A 16,623-nucleotide genomic window follows, 5' to 3' on the forward strand; every position below is an offset into this window, starting at 1 on the left:
TCTTCGCTGCCTAAAATGATCCAGGAGTGCCAATTTATGTAATTTGGAGCTACTTTAGAAAATGTCAAATAATAAATGACTCATTTCTAAGGGTTACGGGCGGGTTTCCTTCAGTTTTGTGAAGTTCATTTATAACTGATTAAAGATGGTTATCAAGTACATTCTCGTTCACCACAAACCACCACAGCCAGAATTAACGCAACTGTCACATCTGCCACAAAATCTTGGGATTAAGATCCTTGTGCAAACATAATGAGCAACACGCCAGTCAAACTTCAACGGAAAACAAGCAGCATAAATCAAAACACTCATTTTCAACCATGGTCTGCATTTATAACCGGTATGAGAGAGAGCGTTTGAACAATGGACTACTGATTTTGTGTCAGACTAATACATCCTTCAGCTTATTAAAGTAAGCAGAAGCATTTGAAGACAACTTTTTCTGAATTCCAGGGCTCTCGCAAACCCTTAGGCAGATCACAGAAAGCTCACAAAGCTATAATGGCCTCCTCTTGATATGACGCTTTCATGGTTTCCCAAATAGAGCTGACCAGGTTTTACTCGCGACAGTTTATTTGAGCGAGAGCGAGTGAAATCGGACCTTCTTCTTGTCAATATTCCTGTCTCTGTAAATTACGAGGCTGAAGTTCTATTTCGCTGAATTCTTCTTTTCAACACAGAGAAGGCTAAACTTTATTCTAAAAAAAAAAGAGGAAAAGTGAAGCGTTTGGATTAAGATGCAGACCTACAACGTATAAGCAAGGTGTTTAATGTATTATGAGGGGATTTGTCACGCTGTAGATTATTTAACCATGTATTTCTATGTCTTTGGAAGGCTTTTGTCTTTCAAACACATTCAGTTCACAATCTTTTTTGTCATCTCATCCTTTTTCACCAAATAGGCCTATAATTACTTAAAGTACCCCTGTGATTTTAAAATAAATATTTTAATAATTAAATATCACATTTGCATGTTCACAGTTCTCTGACGTTGGTTAAAGGTCACATGACATGCAGGTACACAAATATTTATTGTTTTTTAGTAAGAGTTTTATTTTGATTGATTTTACAATTATTTATTTTAATAATAAAAAAATTATGATTTAATTAATTATTAGCTTTTCGTTAAACTTATAAACTCCATGCAGTTGCTTCGCAAATCACAGTTTGGGAAACCTTGATGTAATATAATGTTTAATGCACTTCCTGTTGTTAATAACAACGAATGGAATATATTTTCTTACTCTTTGTATTTGTATCAATATGGTACAGAATTATCCTATTTAAATCAATGTGATAAACGAGATAGGTCAAAAGTAATCTAAAAATAGTCTCATTATATTACTTAAAATGTGTAATGTAACGGATTGCGTTACTAAATATAATTTTTGTCATGTAATTTGGAATCACGAATGGATTACAATTTGTAAGTAATCTACCCAGTTCTGTGTATATATCTGATCCCAGTTATTACTGAGAAAAACAAAAAAATGATGTGACTTTTGGAAAATTAAAGAAAAAAAATCTAGGTAAATTAAGTAGAAATGGTAGAAATGACTTGTCAGAAGAAACAAACAAACAAACAAATATCATGTATACATCACCCAAATTATTTATAAATAAATAAATAAATAATTCCTTGATTGGAAAATGTATTTATTTTTATTTTTTTACTATAACTTACAAACCTTTAAAGTCCTGAGGTGGTTAATCAATGGTATATGCTTTTTTTTTAAAGCCATCTTCTTGCATTATTTCAACTTATTTTAAAAATGATTGTATTTATTGGTGGAATTTGTGGTGAAAAGTACTTTACCCATGATGCAAAAATTCCCAAAATCGGAGTCGTACCAAAAGAACTTGCAGGGCTCCCTAGGCCCTCAAAATGCTATATTGTCTCTACAGTTTTTATATTTTACAATTTTATATATTCATGCCTACAATGCTTTAATGAAGGCTTTTTTTTTAAATCCCTATGGTATAAATTAATTGGGGGGGGGGGGGGGGAACAAACCTAAGACCTCTGAAAAAGTGGGCGGGCACTAATAAGCTACATTCTAAATGATCGACGCATGTCTGAGGTTAGTGATTTGCATAAAACACACCTAAACCATCTCCATACTGTAAGGGTATTCTGCACACCTTTTGCCTTTCATCAAACACAATGGTGCTTTGTTCAGATACTTGTCCTGTGTACAGACTCCAGAGCAATTTCAGAGGAATCCCATTCATATTTCAAAAACCTCCACTTGCTGACTTACAATCGGCTCAAATAAGATCTCACTTTCTAAAGCGGCACAATTATTCGTAACACCTGCACTGTGCCGCTGCGCTGACAGAGACTCCTCAGCTTTAATTATTTCTAGCAAATGGACTGAATCTGCCCGCTTTTCTGCTAATATACTTCAAATCGCCCTTGCCTTAAACGTTATCAGGAAAATAGGTGGAAATCCAAACCATGTGACCAGCAGATTTCTGAGTTCAAAACTAATTTATTAGAGCTGGATGCTAGATTATTTGAACTTTGAAGCCTATAATTAATAGCAGGTTGTCACATACTGCAATTACACAGAATAACAATGCATCTGAAGCAAAAGTCACTCTCATTATCCGTATCGGCTGGTAACACTGGATATCACTGCACCCCAGTGAAATAAAAAGACTCACAAACACACCCAAGCAACAAGGTGGATGTATGAATATAAATAACTGCTTAATGAAAAACAGTAACAAAGAAAAAACTACTACTAAGACTGAGGAAAAAACTATATACCTCACATCAAATGACAATATTTCACTCCATATGCAAATCATGACTGGTTCTTAATCAGTATTTTTGTCTTAGATTTCTTTTTTACCCAATTGTTGCAGGTTTTTGCGTTTTAACTTATTAATAAATGTATATAGATTAATGGTGAAACAAGAAAAATGACATTAGGATCGGAATAGTACACATTTCAGTGACCATTGCGCAGCCTTGCACCAGTAGATGTCTTAATGAGTGAAGGTCCTTGCACACCGAGTCCGAAATTTTCATATGCGTTTTTTTTTCATATTCGCCATCCTTTCCAATCAAAATGCTTGCTAAAGCGCAGAAAATCGAACCTGATCCGATTTTTTTTTATGACGGGCGAAAGTTTCGGAGGCAGTGTGTAAACGTGATTGACACAACGTGAGGTCGTATTTATTTTTTAACGTGTGAAAATTTCAGACGAGAATTTTGGACTCAGTGTGCAAAGACCTTGAGTCATTGAATCATTTGTCGAATTCATTTTTCGAAGGAAATACCTGTGGTCTGGCAACACGGGATTCTGATTTTGCTTCGTTTGGAACTAAAATAGACCTATAGAATAGAAACTGGGGCCCGTTTCATAAAACAAGTTTACCAAATAATCCAGGTTTATTTCAGTTAGTCTGAATTGGTTGATTTGGTTCAAAATAAATCAGACTAACTTAAATAAGCCTGGCTTATTTGGTAAACTTGTTTTATGAAACAGGCCCCTGGAATGTGTCTAAATTAAACAGGGTTTTTTTTGTTTGTTTGTTTGTTTTACTTTTTTATTGTTATATAAAAGTATTATCGCACTTACGAATATGTACATACAAATATTAAATACTAGGGAAAATTGGCGCAATTATGCAGGAATGATAGTAAACATGCAAAATAGTCAACTATACACAGAATTGCATGGAACAAAAGACAAAAAGAAAGGTACACAAATATTACAAGCAAAAAGCGTGTTTAAGAACATCTTTAAAAAAAACTATAAAAAGCACACGTGTTCATACCTTCATATGCTAAACCCTGCCGCAGTGGCGCAAACACTGTAAATATTTACCTCAAGCTCCCAATCGAGCTCTGCTTCCTCCAGCGGTGAAAATCTGTGACGATATTCACTGTAGTTTCACTTCATTTTGGGCTTCTGCCATCTTATTAGCACCTTTGTCTGCGGTGATACATCAGATGGGAACAATAATTTAAAAAGTTCATCTACACGCTTTCAGACAGACTGCCCAGTCATTCTTGAGAAATGGAACAAAACAGGGTGCAAAATTGAAAAAATAAAACCTTGTACTCAGACAAATGAAACTGCATTTATGTATCTTATATGTACTAAGCTACTGAGCTATGCTTTGATACAGCCTCCCAACTTTTCTCTTTTTTAACAAAATGTGCTTTTTTTTAGCTCGGACTGTGTAATATAATTTCAACTTTATCTTTAACAGCATTCAAGATGTTTTTAACATTTCAAAACACATTCTCATGTTAGCAGACAGATTACACTTTCACATGTGACCAACAATTCCACAACAAATATAAAATATCGTAAGGAAATATTATCAAAATATTCAACTGACGGAGTTGACGAAAACCTGAACACTTGGCTTAGTAAATAAGTAAATATTAGTTTCTGATACATTTTTAATCATATTAAAATGTATAACAAGTATGTAGAACAAGAATCTTTACACATTTTATAGCTCAAATGAAAAAAGAAATGAAGCCATTTAACAAACTACAAACTTCACATTTAAGCTTTAAACCCACAGGAATATCTTGATAGACTTTTTTTGTTTGTTTGAATCAAGGAGCGAATCAAATTGCCTTTGCCAACTGACAGCAATGTCCCAATTGATGTCAATAAAGCTTAACTACCCGAAACATTGCTTTACATCAGACCGAACTACAAAAAAGTTGACGATGAGTACGAGTATGTTTACTCAGCAGAAGGCAACGCCACACGACAGATGAGAACATATGCCAGCGCTACAGTCCTGCGCCGGCGGATGCCTCTTCACTGTAAGGACTGTTAAGACTCGTTTTACGGGGGATAATCAACACCTGCTTACATGATAATGAAGCTCCTCTCTGATGGAAAAGCTGGTGTTATGTAACAGGCCTCAGTAAGGTCAGAACGATGAATGTGGGGATTGGATTTAATTTGCAGTCTGACCTTCGCTGTCTTCAGGGATAAAGTCAGAGGTGTGAGCATCACTTTTGAGGAATCAACAAGCTGACATTCATTCTCCAGCAAGATCATAACAATAACATGCTAAAAAGAGAAAACTAGGACATTTCTGGTCATAATGATTCTAAATCTAAATCTAATATTATTAGTCTTATTTTCCGTAAAAATATCTAAACATCATCAAGACACATTTAGGCTAGCAAAATTTTGTAACATAAAATTTAGATTAATAATTTGATTATTAGAGATAGATTTAGAGATAAAGACTTACCAAAATGTAGTGGTTTCTGCTTAAAACAACAAAAAAACAAGTTCCAGTGGGATATAGGTTTGCAGAAAATGTATCAACTTTTTAGTGAAAGAACAAAATAAATTGCAAAACAGCAGTATAAAATATACTCAAACAAATCCCTTATTATTGAATTGGTATAGTGGAAAAATAGACCATGTTGGAATAGACCTTAATCAGGTTAGAAAGTATATTTAATTTAACCATGTGGATGAAAATGAGACTGTGAGGAATAGATGTACAGTCTTTCCAATGGCAAACACAGTTTTGGCTACTGAAAGTTTGTCAACTGAAAGTTCAGAAAGACAGCTGAACAATCAACAATATAATAATACCATGAAAGGCAATGGCTGCCAGCAACTGTTTGGTTACCAACAATCTACAAAATAACTTTTTCTATGTTCAACAGAAGAAAGAAACTTGTACAGATTTGGAACAACTTGAGGGTGATTAGGGTAGAGTGGGGGAAAACGCCATCCCCACCTGTTTTTCCCCAAATAACCACAATATAAGTCTAGATACATTTGTATTGTATCAAAATTGAGATTTATACATCATCTGAAAGCTGAATAAATAAGCTTTCCATTTATGTATGGTTTGTTAGGATAGAACAATATCTGAAAATCTGGAATCTGAGGGTGCAAAAAATGTAAATATTGAGAAAATCGCCTTTAAAGTTATTCAAATGAAGTGCTTAGCAATGCATATTACTAATCAAAAATGAAGTTTTGATATATTTACAGTAGGAAATGTACAAAATATCTTCATGGAACATGTTCTTTGCTTAATATCCGTGAAAATGTTTTGGCTTCATTTGGAACTATTTTCGATGGCGGAGGAAAAATCGACCAGGTAAGTGGCAATAATTGTGTCTAAAATGTAAGATGTATTGATTTATAAAAATCCTTAATATCCTAATGATTTTTGGCATAAAAGGAAAATGTATCATTTTGACCCATACAATTAATTGTTGGCTATTGCTACAAATATACCCCAGCGACTTAAGACTGGTTTTGTGATCCAGGGTCATATATGAGAACAGATGGGCCTGTAGAGAGGGAGTATGTGTTATTTAATAAAAATAATTATATTTCAGAATGACATTTTTTTTTTTTTTTTCAATCATAGTCAGTGGGGTAAAACGCCACCAGGGGGCAATGGGCAATTTCTGTAGTTATTCTGTTCTGAACATCAAATCCTTAGTTTTTCCATCAAATGTATTCTAACTAGTTGGTTGAATCAAAATATTTGGACTTTATATTTAAAAATGTACTTCAAGTTAGCATCAGGTAGCTAGTTAGCTAACCAGTTAGCATCAGCTAACAATTTTTTTTCAAATAGGCTATTATACTTTTTGTAATCCACAATTATTGATTATATTCTTTTTATTTTAAGCTAAAACTTAATGTACTCTGATTTTTCTGTAAATGTTTAAAGCAAATTGCTTTGTTTGACTGGGGGGCATTTTATCCCACCCTTGGTACATGGAAAACATGGTACATGAAAACGCTGGACATTTTTCATACTTGGTTTATAATTTATGTCATACTTATGTAAAACTTAGTTTTACAGAAAAAAAAATTACTCTACCCTAAATGATGACAGAATTTTCATTTTTGGGTGAACTATCACTAAAATGATTTTTTTTAAGTACAATCCATTCTATGCACTTTTTTAAATGTCCATTGCACTTGTGTTTTGTACAGCTTAATGTATCGCTAACATATTCATTTGTAAATGATGTTCATATGTTCATACTTTTCTGCTTAGCCTATAGTGTACATAAACTTATTACATAATCCATCTGTATAGTATGTTCATAGTACACCTATCTGTATATCATGCTGATAGTATTTAAAAATCTGCAAATTATGTCCATAGTACTGCCTTATCTGTATATTTATTGTACATTTGTAACATATTGGAGACACTGTATATCCTGTACTTACTGCTTATTGCACTTCTGGTTAGATGTTAACTGCATTTCTTTGCCTTGTACCTTACATGTGCAATGACAATAAAGTTGAATCTAATCTAATCTAATCTAATTAAACACACGGTATTTCAATCAATCAATCAATCAATAAAATGGTAGGCTACTACCCTAACCCTGATCCTGGAGGCACCACAACACTGCACATTATGCATGTCTCCTTTCTCTGGCACACCAATTTCAGGTCTTGTGATGACCTGAATCAGGTGTGTTTGATTAAGGAGACATGCAAAACGTCCAGTGTTGGGGTACCTCCAGGACCAGGGTTGGGAACCACTGACTTTAAGGTATATGGAAATGTGTGCAAACAGAAAAACTGTATTACCATTAAGTACCACTAGAGAGAGATATGTTTCCACCTCAGACCTTTTGAGTAAGACTGTGTTTAAGAGTCTATAAAAGAAACCTTTAAATGAACCAAAATCTGAATTTGAAGTTCAGTATACAGCTTTACACCACCCAAAATGAGCCAAACCCTGTCAAACAGAGTCGGTCGGCAATAAAAGCAACGCCACTTGCTCCATTGACGAACGAGAATTCAATTACAATCCCTATTGTCATCATTACTATATCTGGGTCGCTGGAATACCTCTAGACCACTGCGTGCCTGTCATGTTGCACTTGTGTACTGTCTGGAAGCCTTTCACACCTCGACACGCTCCCCCGCCGCGTTTACACTCGCTCCGCTTCGCTCATCAGCGCCGCAAATCTCAGGTATTTCTCATGGCTGTCCGCACGCAAGACACCTGTTGGTCTGGCTGTCAAATCTGACTCCATTTGATTCGCTCAAGTGCTGTTTGAGTCTTAATAACACAGCTAAACCAAAATATCTTACTATACTCTTGAAAGTAAAGAACAGATGCATTTTGGGAAGTCAGCGGTTATGATCGTTATTAAAGCACTGGGATTTTGGCATTGACGCGTTGAGAAGCAAATACAGGTGTGCGCTATAAGTGACCGGAGCCAGGTACAATAAATCACTCCAGAAAAGCTGTCAAAACCATTTATAGTTGTTTACCAGAGACAAATGTTCGTGTCAATTGAAGTTCATGTCAAAAAGAAGATGCCAGTCATACTAAAACAGGAAACATAATCTACTGACCCCCACCCCAGTCTTTCCTTTCACTGTATTAAAAACTGTTGCACCCAGACACAAAGCGTGTGGAGAAAACTTCTGTCATCATTTACTCACTCTTATGTCATTCCAAACCTTTATGGCTTTCTTCTGTGGAGACAACATTTAGCAGAATGTTGATGCAGCTTTACAATGGCAGCATACTGTATAATATGGAAGCTTGTTTGTGCAAACTAAATGTAACTGCATTTTTTTATTTTACAATTCAGTCTTTTTTCTTGCAAATCCGTCAAAATTGTGAGTTTATATCTTGCACTTCTGAGTTCATAAGTCAGAGCTGAGATAAAGTCGCAATTACCATTTTTATATTTGTTATTCTGTGGTGGAAACGGGCACCTATAATATAGTGACGACCAATAAAGATTTTTTAAAATGCACCATAAAAGTAGTCAACTGACAAACCAGAGTAATTTGTTCAGAATTTTTTAGACTTCATAGATCACATGCTTTTGATTCACTAAAAAGAACCAGTTCTTAAACTACACAGATCACACAGTATGTTTTTGATCCACTTCATAAGACTCATTAGTTTGGGAATCAGACTACACAGATTGTGATGTTTTTGGTTCACTAAAAAGAGCTGTTTAGGAGTCATTTGTTCTGAGTTTCTGATTTACTAAAAAGAACCGGCTCATAAGAGTCATTCATTCATTCAATAATCAGACTTCTTGGATTGTGCCGTGTGTTTTTGATTCACCAAAAATGGCTGGTTCTTAAGAGTTATTTTCTTCAAGAATTGGACATCAAATCACGTGGTATGTTTTTTAGAACTGGTTCCTAAACTAAATGTATTGCACTCTATGCTTCTGATTTACTAAAAAGAACTGGGTTGTAAGAGTCATTTGTTCAGGAATCGGACTACATGGATCGCGCAGTATGTTTTTGATTCACTAAAATTATCCTGCTCATAAGAGTCATTTATTTGGAAAGTGGTTTGATTACACTGGCTGGGTTGTTTGTTTTGATTCACTAAAAGGAATCCATTTTAGTAGAGTCATTGTAGAATTGGACAACACTGGTTGCGATTTATGATTCGGAAGAATATGCTGTTTCTTTTAAGGGAGTCGGACTACACTAGTCACTGTTTGTTGAGCTGGATCATTAGAGTCTACTACATATACTACATTTGTCATACAGTGGTTTAAAAAAATGCTAAAGTGCAGTGCAAACATTCTCATTAACATGTTTGTAATCTGCAGAAGAAAGCAAGGCATGTTTGGAACAACATGAGTGTGAATAAATGATGAAAGAATTTTAGTCATGTATTTATGTAGGCTATTCATTGTGAGTGTCTAACTTATACTTCTTTTGTCTAACAATTCACTGAACAGCTCTACAACAATGGAAATAGGCGACATACAATGCCCGATCACCTGTGCCCATTTTTCACTGTCACATGACCACATTTACCATTGTCTTCATTCCACATGAGCTCAAATACTAGTGTATCAGTTTCAGCCCAGTTAAATATACACAGATAATTACACTGTTGTAATTAATTCAAAGAACCATGGAACGACAGGCCAAAGGACAGATTAGCTTTTTGAGTTATAAATAAATTATGTGGGACAATTTCTGTCCCACAACGACATATATTATTGTATAGCTACATTTAGGCCTACTCAAATATTCACTGTTTGCAAGAAATTTCTTTGTAATTTAGCAGCACATGTAGAGCAGCAGAGCTCTGGGATGGTTTGTAATCAACAGGAGGTCAAGTCTAGTGTTCAAATCATCTCTCACTGGCTGAAATGAATGATTTCTCTGACCCTGTGTGGCACTGCGCTGACCGTTACAAGACCACAGAATATTGAGAAAGGCAGCTTCAGGCTTCCGCTGACTTTATATCATTTTTTTACAGCAGGAAAATTAATTAAAACATCCAGAGAAGAAGAACGACTGCCAATAACACCTTCAGATAGCGAGAGACTGTCTGTTTATATGCACCTGTGGGGAGAAAGTGCAGTAAAGTGACATGAGTAAAGCAAGTTAAAAATACAGGTACATCTAATTGATTTTATTTGCATATATATATTCATGTTTTTTTGTTTTCTTTTTGTTTTTTTAGTTTGGACAAGTAATTCATATTAGAAAATCAGTTTACATTGCATAAAATAAAATTATATATTTAACACAAAGTCTCATTAGTTTTATCTACAGTAGTTTTTTATTTGAATTTTAAGCTTAAGTAAATTATTTGGAAATGAATTTGCATATAGTTCGTCCTGTTCAGTTATTGATAATCATAATAATGCATTTCAGTGTTATATATATAAACACTGTATTAACATTGTAATTAATTGCTATATATATAGACGTTATATTGCCACTAGGTGGCAGTATTTCTGAGGACATGTCAGTTTGCCCTGTTTACAATGTATTTATTCATTCATATATTTATTGTTGATCAATATAATGCATAATGCAGAAAGTCTTCGGTCTGGATTTCAAGCACCTGAAGACTGTTTGATGAGTCCGTCCGCAGTAGCCAAGTGGATTTCATTGTGCAAATGGATTTTATAATGTCTATAAAATCAGAGCTATTCTGCAAGCAAATGAGCTTTAAAGTTGATCAACTTGATCACAACATGAGATGAGACTATCTCATTATCATAGTTTTAGCATAAAACTAAAGTTAACCATCATATATCCTTAATTTAAAAAAAAGAAGATACATGTAGATCAATAGCACTTTATAGGCTATACAACATTAACTATAAAAGAGCTTAATATACATTCAAATAGGCATGTGTTCTGGAACTTCCATATATATTATTTGTTCCATATACACTTATTTGAGGCTTGTTAATGAGTCAGTTATTAAGTTACTGAAGTGTTAATGACTGTTTTACAAACTGCTAAAATCATGTCTAAATGCAAATGGCCATAGCAAAAATAAAAACAGTTGTCTGTTGCTGTTCTTTCTTGATTTATGTCGCAGGAGTTTCGACGAATCGATTTGAACTGTATGTCGACTGTCAAATCAACGTTCATGCAGAATCAAATCTCATTCATTCATTCATTCATTCTTCAGCCCATCACAGTCAAACCAAATCTTATCATTTTTCAGCAGTCGATCGCTGTCAAATAGAATCCAAGTACGAAATCGAGTATTTTGTTCCAGTCACTTACTTACTATCGAATCTATTTTGAACGTAAGCGAATGTTTTGTTTTCAGATCGATTTATTTCCCAGCTACGTCGAATCAAATCGAATCGAATCGAATATTTTTCTTATTTTTTTTCATTCAAGCGCTGTGGAATCGAATCTTTCTCCAGTCATTCGCCGTCAAATGACTTCAGAATAACTAGACCACTTGCGCGAAGAACAGTGAAATATTATGGCGTGATATTTTAATAGAAAGTGTCAGCCAGATTTCTTATGAAATAATCGAGAAAGGACATGGCTCAAAAGAAGAAACCAACGCAGAGCGATTTGTCCTCTCGGCATACGGTTGTGCATTTGTTCTTTTTAATCCTCGTTTGTCTTTTGCAATCGGATAGGATGGTCCTATCTCCTTTAACCCCCTCTCTCTCTCTCTCTCTCTCTCTCTCTCTCTCTCTCTCTCTCTCTCTCTCTCTCACTCTCTCTCTCTCTGACATCGGGGTATTCTCTCCTACAGTAAGCGCCTGACACTGACAATGTGGACATCAGCGGGGAATATATAGTGTATCATCTAAATTCGCATCGTGTTATCAGCGCATTCAACTTCATTATTACCAGGTAAAACGGCATTATTATGCCGGATATCTTTTCCCTGTATTCATTTCGTATCTGTACATGTTTTGGTAAAAGCATCCGCTGTTAATCTGATCCGGTCAGAAGTGAGAGATGGTTTAGAATCGCGCTGTTATCCCGTAGGAAAGCGCTGCTGCTGTTGTTGTTATGGGAATAAAAGCGTTACGCGTTGCGTACCGGTCCGTTTCAGCACTACTAATACAAGTTTAACAACTAATATAAATAGGAACGGCGAAGTTTACAGATTTGTGAACGTTTTATGCAGCAATTTACCACGCAGCTGTTTAAACGTGCCGTTAAATTAGCATAACGCGCAATATTTACCGTCCGTATTTTGTGTAGAATACGAGACTAAATTTGACTTGTAAATTTAGATTGCTAGTTAATCTGATTAATCTGCCAATGCAAAGTTAAACCAACCCAACCCTGGCCAGTGATTTAGGATTCAAATCTCTTCAGACTCTAACTGAAGATTCCTCATTGGTTCTTTGCAGTAGCTACTTTATGGGTATGAAGCCACGTTTTGGTTGTTTGTATAAGTTGTTTATACATATCAAGGTATTGGTTTCTAGTTTCGTTAAAGGTTTAATACGAAACCTAAAAAGTTCTTTCCAGTTAAAGCGTCTTCATCAACCTTTTTTGGTTCAGTTGAAACCTGTGTGGGGTTTGTGGTGTGGATTGAAGTTCATAGATTGGTGGCCAGATGCCAGAGGTCTGGGTGATCACTCCTTCTGGACATCTGATTTGATTTCGGATGCTCTAATTGATTAGGTTGACCGGGAGCCGAACCCCCACAATTAGTGCAAATTCTAATTTGCTTGGGTCAGTGACTGAATGACTGAGCATCTTTGTAATTGAACTGATCCAGGAGAGTGCATTGGCTGTTTGTTGTCGAGAACATGCAGCAGTTCTCCAACTTAGACTGATCAGTTATCTATCTATCTATCTATCTATCTATCTATCTATCTATCTATCTATCTATCCATCCATCCATTCATCCATCCATCTAGCTCTTGCTATATCGTTAAGTCAGTAACAAACATTTCCAGTCTTTTATATATGCATTTTCAATACAATTAATATTTAATTAAATTTAATATAACACAGAAAAAATGGTGTATGATTTACTTTGAAACAGTCACTTTTACTTATTACATTTCACAAATAATTGCAAAGAGATACATTGAATTACGCAGTGTTTATATCATATTTCAATTTAAAGGAAGGATCTACTGACATTTGTTATGTATAACTGTTACCGCATTATATATTTCTAAATATTATTATGACATTTGTGGAATAATAGAGTTGATCGGTGATTTAAATTGCTCTCCATCACCTAGAAATGAAATAAAAGCTTGACTGCACCAGCTGAGCTTGTAATGTAGAATAAAAACCTCATTGTGCTCATGGCATCTTCTCTGCTAAACTGTTTGCCATGTGAGCAGCTAATTCTTCTTCTCTGAATCACTGAATAGAGATCTTTGTTGCTGTTCTTTTGCCTCTCCGTACAAACTAGCTTTGAAGTTAAAGGGGTCATATGATGCGATTTCAATTGTTCCTTTCTCTTTGGAGTGTTGCAAGCTCTTGGTGCATAAAGAAGATCTGTAAAGTTGTAAAGACTTAAAGTCTCAAATCCAAAGAGATATTCTTTATAGAAGTTAAGTGTCAGCCACACCAAAGGGGTGTCCAGCCCGGGGTCATCACATGTGGTTGCCGCAAGCCGTCCGGACGCTCCTTTATCGAATTCACCGGCTGCGCCGTTCTCAAGCCCGCCCGCCTCCGCTCACGATGCCGGCTGTTCTGTCTCACAGACTGTAAGTACGTTTTTTATATTTAAAGAATTTGCCACTGATGATTCAAACGTGAGTTTTGGGCAGTGTAGAGTAGGGCTTGTTGTTTGTCATTTCTCAGATCACAAATGCAGACATGGTTTTATGTTTACGCGGCGCGGCGCGATGCAACTTGACTATATTGACTATATATTGGTCAATATTTGGATATTTAATTGTGCATTTCCTTCTTCCTGACTAATTTTATGTTTAGATCATCTAGCACTGACTTAATTTGTTACATTTAAAACTGATAATTTTCATTTTATTTATATGTTTTGCTTTTAGTATGTAAAATACTTTTTGACAAATTAGTATTGAATTTATGATAAGCCAATTATTGGTCAAAACATACAAAGTTGCTTATTTATTTAAAAATATTATTGAATTTTTGTATCAGCCATTTATGAAATATTGGTCATAACATAAAAAAGAGTTTATAAGGGATAAAGGGGTGTCCAGCCCGGGGTCATCACATGTGGTTGCCGCAAGCCGTCCGGACGCTCCTTTATCGAATTCACCGGCTGCGCCGTTCTCAAGCCCGCCCGCCTCCGCTCACGCTAGCCCTCCGGCCTCTGCTCACTCTAGCCCCCGGCCTCTGCTCACTCTAGCCCTCTGCTCACTGCAACGCAACGCGTAAAAAGACAGTATAAGACATTATAATCCATAATTATGTCCCCACTGGATGCAACGAACGCATAAACACATTTCATTACACCAAATACACAAAATAATGTTCTTTTTAGCAACATCATATAACCCCTTTAACTTTGGATATTAATAGGGTGTACAGGGATGTGACGTGTTTGTAGCTGGTCCTTATCGCCTGTTGAAGACCGTGAGATGTCCTTCAAAATAAGTTGGAAAAAAACTTCAGTTCCTATGAAATTTCTTTTTACGAAATAAGACGCGCCAATGTAATTGTTGACATTAAAGTTTTGACAAATCTGCACCAAAGCACATTAGTTTTGGTTCTGTGATTAAGCCCCTTGTCAACTCAAAAGTGAGTTTATAAGAAAACAAATTGCCTCTCTGGTTGAGGAAATGAGGAGGCCAAAAAAGTGATGAATGACTTAAGAAGGGGAAAAAAAGAGGATGAAGTGTAAACATCCTTCCAAAACAAAGCCGAAACCAAGAGCGGCTTTGCTTGGAAGATCTTCAGACCTCCTTGTTGAAGCACCTAACGCACAATGGCATTCGGAGTCGCAGACAGGCGATTAACTGCGGTTTAATCTGCACGAGGCCCTTTTCTCCTCAACATTCTGATCTACGACACTATTTTTAGCCCCACAAAACAACCCGCTTCCCCAACCCCCTAAAAACACTGCAGGCATCTGTGAGGAATCCAGCATTTAAGATAAGAGCGCAGGCTCACTTGGCGCTGCGTGAGGATGCTAAGTTTGTCTGCATGACATGCATGTGATTCATGCAAATTCTCCCTTGTCTCTGTCGTTTGTTTGTTTCGGGCGACTTTGCGGCGCGTGGTGCATCACGAGGCGGCAGAGCTGTTCGTACATGGATTCTGTGTTTAAAAAAAGATCGGAGAAGATATTGACCGCTTGCAAGTACATTGGCATTAAGAAACGTGGCCCTCGGCCTGCAACATGACTGTCAAAACTCTTACGACTGGGGCTTTTAGTTGAGTTTAAGACACAAGATTCTCTTTATAAAATTATAAACCCATGTGACTTTCTTTTGTCTGTGGAACCTGAAAGGAGAGATTCTGCAGCTCTTTCCTCTACAACGCAGTGAACACATGTTTTCAAACTCCCAAAAAGATTATTTCCCCCAAAATCATGAAGGAAACAATATATTGACTATATATTGGTCAATATTTGGATATTTAATTGTGCATTTCCTTCTTCCTGACTAATTTTATGTTTAGATCATCTAGCACTGACTTAATTTGTTACATTTAAAACTGATAATTTTCATTTTATTTATATGTTTTGCTTTTAGTATGTAAAATACTTTTTGACAAATTAGTATTGAATTTATGATAAGCCAATTATTGGTCAAAACATACAAAGTTGCTTATTTATTTAAAAATATTATTGAATTTTTGTATCAGCCATTTATGAAATATTGGTGATAACATAAAAAAGAGTTTATAAGGGATTGATTGATTGATTTTTGACTAAATAGTATAGCATTTTTGTATCAGCCATTTATGAATTATTGGTCATAACAAAAATTTAAATATTGGTGCATCCTTTGTTTGTTTAATGTTTTGTTTATAGATTTGATTTATATTACGTAATATAATATAAATTCAAAATATTGCATTTAAATACAGCTATTTATAGATTATCAACCATAGCATGAATTATTCAAAATAATTATTGACTTAATAGTATCAGACAAAATTTAATATTGGTGCATCTCTATCTATCTATCTATCTATCTATCTATCTATCTATCTGTCTGTCTGTCTGTCTGTCTGTCTGTCCGTCCGTCCATCTGTCCGTCTATCCATCTATCCATCTATCCGTCTATCCGTCTATCCGTCTGTCTGTCCGTCTGTCCATCTATCCATCTATCCATCTATCCATCTGTCTATCTGTCTGTCTGTCTGTCCGTCTATCCGTCTATCTATCTATCTATCTATCTATCTATCTATCTATCTATCTATCTATCTATCTATCTATCTATCTATCTATCTATCT

At 35.5% G+C, this 16,623-nt stretch overlaps 1 protein-coding gene across 3 annotated transcripts in view; it reads left to right on the forward strand.

Moving 5' to 3' along the window:
• The first annotated feature begins 10,260 nt into the window (after positions 1-10,260).
• The window catches only part of LOC107592828 (poly(rC)-binding protein 4-like), a 97,647-nt gene continuing 91,284 nt past the window's right edge, over positions 10,261-16,623 (forward strand). Inside the window, exons 1-2 of one of the 3 annotated variants that reach the window (XM_016282385.1) lie at positions 10,261-10,388; positions 12,010-12,110. The gene's annotated coding sequence lies outside the window, so the exon portion shown is untranslated. Of the gene's footprint in view, positions 10,389-11,820; positions 11,841-12,009; positions 12,111-16,623 lie in introns of those variants that run through there. The other 2 variants (XM_016282383.1, XM_016282384.1) reach the window with 2 other exon arrangements.

Source organism: Sinocyclocheilus grahami, unplaced genomic scaffold, assembly GCF_001515645.1.
Source record: "Sinocyclocheilus grahami isolate Dianchi unplaced genomic scaffold, SAMN03320097.WGS_v1.1 scaffold159.1, whole genome shotgun sequence".
Lineage (NCBI taxonomy): Eukaryota > Metazoa > Chordata > Actinopteri > Cypriniformes > Cyprinidae > Sinocyclocheilus > Sinocyclocheilus grahami.